General features: G+C 44.6%; 1 long non-coding RNA gene across 1 annotated transcript in view; it reads left to right on the top strand.

The window, feature by feature from the left end:
- The window catches only part of LOC137519613 (uncharacterized), a 28,234-nt gene extending 23,799 nt beyond the window's left edge, over window positions 1-4,435 (top strand). Inside the window, exon 3 of the long non-coding RNA XR_011021033.1 lies at window positions 4,116-4,435. This is a non-coding gene — a long non-coding RNA (uncharacterized lncRNA). The remainder of the gene's footprint in view (window positions 1-4,115) is intronic.
- Window positions 4,436-5,270: the final 835 nt, after the last annotated feature.

The following is a 5,270-nucleotide window of genomic DNA, read 5'->3' as shown; positions in this document are numbered from 1 at the left end:
AGGTGATGTCACTGGAAGGAGATGCTGCTTGCTTTTTTGGCAGTTGGAAACAGCTGTTATTTCCCACAATGCAACAAGGCTCCCACAGTGTGGTGTGCTGTGAGGCTCTGACATCATTTGTGGGAGAGGTTTCCCCACAATATCAGCCATACAGAGCCCCCTGATGATCCATTTGAGAAAAGGAATAGATTTCTCATGGGAAAGGGGGTATCAGCTACTGATTGGGATGAAGTTCAATTCTTGGTTACAGTTTCTCTTTAAACTAATTCATAATTAAAAACAATTAAAAACAAAAAAGAGGGAAAGGAGGTATTCTGGTATGCGTGTTCACAGTCATGATCAATATTACAGTTTACAGTAGACTCACCATATAAATGCGTATACTATTCAATAATTAGTATACAGCAAGTAGTAATGCAGGTCACAGCTAAATACTGCAACATTCAATCAAATGTGCAGCATAGCATAAGCAGAATTTTTTTTTAAAGTGCATAGTGCATACTTTATCCTTGAAATAGTATGCACTATCCATACTTGCCGTTTATATTGCACATTTCATTGTATGTTATTAACTGTGACCTTATGACCTTTATGCTTGGTTCACATATAAAAGGGTGTCCAGTTCTGTCCTGTTAGTTTTTGACAGTTGGCATCAGTTTTGTATGCACAGAAAAGATGTATATTTGTGATCCGGTCTAGTCCAGTCCTGTCAGTTTTCTATCAGTTTTCTATGGGTGCGGTCACACATAAAAGGTGTACAGTTCCAATCCTGTCAGGAAAAAATTGATAGAAAACTGATGAAAAACTGACTGGACTGGACTGAACCGAAAATCAGATCGATTGATGAATCTGATCAGATTGGTTAGATTTTTGTCCATTAGTGGTCCCAAGCGATCATTTCTGATTGTTCATACGAAGAATCGTTCCTAAACAATCGTTTGGCAACTAGTAGTGGCCACCTTTATTGACAGCAATATAGGAAAAAAGAAACTTAAAATGCATTTTTCTCTCTCCGCCCTTATACATACCTCCCCCCCAGAACCCGCGATGGCGCAGCCTTTCCAATAGCTTCTAGGTGTCGCTATGGGGAGGATCGGGACTGCGCATGACGTCATGACGTCAGACCTCATGTCCGATCGTCGCCATAGCAATGACAGAAGCTGTTCAGGGAAGTTGCAGTTCTCGCGGGATCATGGCTAGGTAAATATAGCTGGCGGCGAACAGGGGGATCGGAGCGGTGCTGGGAGGGGGACTTGGGGCACATGTGTAGCTAGCCTAGTGCTAGCTCTACTAAAACACATTTGAACCAAAAATTTCCCTCCCACGGACACATGGCCGCAAAAATTGAACGCTAGGGAGGTTAATAAAACACAATTAAAAAAATAAGTGCTACAAGACCTGAGTTATCCTTATGGCGATTAGAATGCCATTATTAAAATGCCCCCCCCCCCCCCCCCCCCCCCCACTGATTAGCAAATACTGCACATACTGTAAAGCTGGCCATACACTAGGCCGATTCCCGCCAGATCGACAGCAGATTCGATCACTGGGATCGAATCTGCTGTCACATCGTTCCCGCAACACGCCGAATTTCGATCCATTTCATCCGATCCCGTCGATCGCTCCGTGCGGAAAATTAGCGTCGATCGCCCGCGGGTAGGGAGCGCGTCGCTAGCGGCGTTCGAGTACCCGACGACCGACGCAATAGAGCCCGCATACATTACCTGCTCCTCCAGCACGACTGCCCCTGGTCACCGCTGCTCCGTCTCCGCGCTGGTCTGGTCTGGTCTCCGGGTCCGGCATTCTTCATTTCTTGTAGCCCGGCAGGGCGCTCTACTGTTTAAACTTCCTGCCGGGCAGGAAGAAGTAAAGCATGCCGGACCTGGAGACCAGAGCGGAGATGGAGCAGTGGTGACTGGGGGCAGTCGTGCCGGCGGAGCAGGTAATGTATGCGGGGGGGGGGGGGGGGGGGAGTGGCGGCGGCGGCAGAAGCACCAGCAGCACCACCACCACCACAACAGATTGTGAACGGTTTCAGGCTGAAATCGGTTCACAATCTGTTTGCAGTAAAGGCAGCCATACGATCCCTCTCTGATCAGATTCGATCAGATAGGGATCTATCTGTTGGTCGAATCTGATGGCAAATCGACCAGTGTATGGCTGCCTTAAATGTCTACATGTCGTTTCGCGTCGTGTTAGGACATAAGTTATTGGAAAATAGGTAGCAAGGCCACAGTAGCTTTTTCCATCCCTTTTTCACATCCCTCCTCAGTGCTGGATCCCTTCTGCTTCCAGCTTATGTGTACTTTCCTTCCTAAGCATCTGAAAATTCTCTGAGGAGGGCGATAGCGAATACTTCTCCTGCCAGGCAGCGCAGGTAGACCGGCAGAGACCAGGCGCCGGCTAGGCGAAATAAAACAAGAATCCAAATGACAGCATCACAACTTGCTGAAATGTCGTTACTCCTCTGGGCAAGGTTGTAACATAAATAAACGACGCCATTCACCATTATTTCCTCATGTTTCTACCTTTTCTTCTGCATCTGGTAGACTCTGTCTTTTGTCTTAAGGAGGAACTGTAACCAAGGATTGAACTTCATCCCATTCAGTAGCCGATACCCCCTTTCCCACAGGAAATCTTTACCTTTTCTCAAATAGATTATCAGGGGGGTGTATGCATGGCTGATATTGTGGTAAAACCCCTCCCACAGTGTGATGTCAGGACCTAAGTCCTGACAATTTCTTGTCTGTGAGCCTTATTGCATTGTGGGAAATTACAGCTGTTCCCAACTGCAATCTCCCTCTGTGAATATATATTTCAATAAGAAAAAAAAAAACCTTTTAGCCTATCGCATTGTTAGGGGGCTTGTTTATAGATAATGGCAGTTGGTGTTGTCTGTTTTTTTCATGTCTGCCAGTAGTAAAGATGAGTATGTGCAGGCTGATTGTGGATTAAACAAATCATTAATAAAAAAAAACAACTCTTGTTTTGTAACTTTTTTTATGTATATGAATAAGCTCCTCCCTCTCCACTCCATGCCGCCCGCCACTAACAGGGCCTCGCAGTACCCAAGGTTCCATGCACGGTATTACCCACTTCTCCTGGTTCTTTTTTTACCTGTGTTGCAAGGACCATCCGTCACACTGTTAGCTAGCTGTGTTTTTGCCAAGACAAGCAGAGATATAGTTCATTCAAACTAGATCTACCGTCATCTTTGTGCTCAACTGGAAGTTTTACAAGTGTCACATTGTTTCCTGCGATTTGTACACCTAATTGGAGTTTTTGTGTGAAATATATTGTCGATAGGCTCTACATTATGCCAACTGTCTGTTTCCATGGTTACTGTACTTTCTTGCAGGTAGATGGTGGTATATCTTACTTCCATTACTTCCATTCTTCACTTTGAGTGTAATGTTTATGGCTACATACGTTATTACTTTGCCGAAAATGTGTTCGTGTATTTTTTTATTGCCTTCCACATAATGGAGAATTGTTTAAACATTTACCTGAAATACTTGCTGTTAGAAAGGTTTTCGTAAATTAATGATGAGTATTGTCAGATATATATATATATATATATATATATATCTTTTAGATTTTAGAGACCCAATGTGAAAATAGGCATATACAGTATGAAAAGTGTTTCTCATTGATGCCAGCGATCATTGCAATGGGGACTTAGATCAATGAACACAGTTCCCATTCAGATATCCCTAACTAACTGGTGGTGATGCAAACGAGCACGGATAGCAGCTGTCACAGCGGAGATGCGTATATCTACACCCAAGGCGCTGAGATGAAGTCTGCCGGGGCATAGATATACTGTCGCGGGGCGGTTAACTGGTTAATCTCATGGCTGCAGTTGCCATCTGCAGAGATCTTCGATCTGAGGAAAATAAAATCTGTTACAACTTCAGCTTTTCCCCCATCTACTGTATTTGCAGATGGTTCTTTGTAGCAGATTACTTGATATTAAGCGGTAGACCAGCTTTGTCAGTTTCTTGTTTGACATTCATGAATAGGCTCTTTAATTATTTCTCAGTTTCAGCCATCAGAGTGGTATCAATGGCATATCTCAGATTTTTAAATTAAAAAAACACTATTTTTTTTTCCAGATGTGGGACGAAGCCGGAGGGCACGGAGCAAAGCCACGCAAACCTGAGATAACACACATGCACACAAACAGGGCTGTCGGTACAAAAATCATCCAACCCCAAGTCCAACTCCTCAGTTTATGAAACCATGACTCCAACTCCGACTCCAGGTACCCAAATGGCTCTGACTCCGACTCCTTAGTCTAATACTTACCAGGGCTGTGGATTTGGTACAAAAATCATCCAACTCCAACTCCGACTCAGTTTAGGAAACCACTGACTCCGACTTCAACTCTGACTCCACAGCCCTGCACACAAAGTCCTGAAGTTGACCCTGGGACTCCAGCACTGTAAGGGGAGAATTCATGCTGCCCAGTGTTTACTGTAACAGGCTTGGTAAAGCCCTGTCAGCCCTAAATAAACGTATACTAATAATAGTAGTGACTTTTTTTTTCCAGCATGGCTTCCTCACCCAAGCCTATTTTTGATCTATGAGGTATTTTGTATCCATGAGGTCTAATGAAATAGAACAAAAAAAGTCCACCTTTGCTCTTTATGGATGCCAACTGGTGACAGGTGCACCCTAAAATTATCTTCTGCACTATGAATAGGTTTTGTTTCATTTTAAGACCTGGCCTGTGATAATGACTACTTACTGTATATTTGCACTTCAGGTAACACATCTACTGCTAATTCTCACTCACAGATATGTCAGAGTCTTTTTACAGTGGTGTGACTGAACAGAAAAATGTGTAGCCATACAATGGATTTCTCGCTATTTTCTCAAAGTAAACGTAAAATGTGTTGACGACTATTTTTCCTTTCACACAGTTGAATACACGGTTTTGACATACAGTCAAGGGCAAAGGTAACCTGGGCCTCCTCCCAGAAAATTCAACCCTCAGGGCCCCCCAAACCGACTGCTGCCCCCAATCTCCCCCCTTAATTCCTACCTGCGCCCCGTGGCCCCTGCACGATGCCAGCATGTATAATACCTGGCTCGGCAGGTCTTCTTCCTCCTGTCTGCCTCTTGTGAAATAACATGCACTGGTCACAAGAGGCAGGCATCGTGAAGAAGACGGGGAGCACGTATGAAAAAGACAGTGCACCGCCCACTGTGCCACGTGAGATACCAACGCTGCAGAGGCCCCGGGGAGCACATAAGAGTTAAGGGGG

This window comes from Hyperolius riggenbachi, chromosome 5, assembly GCF_040937935.1.
Source record: "Hyperolius riggenbachi isolate aHypRig1 chromosome 5, aHypRig1.pri, whole genome shotgun sequence".
NCBI classification, from domain to species: domain Eukaryota; kingdom Metazoa; phylum Chordata; class Amphibia; order Anura; family Hyperoliidae; genus Hyperolius; species Hyperolius riggenbachi.
The sequence above is the reverse complement of the archived record's forward strand: the minus strand, read 5'-3'. Positions and strand labels throughout refer to the sequence as shown.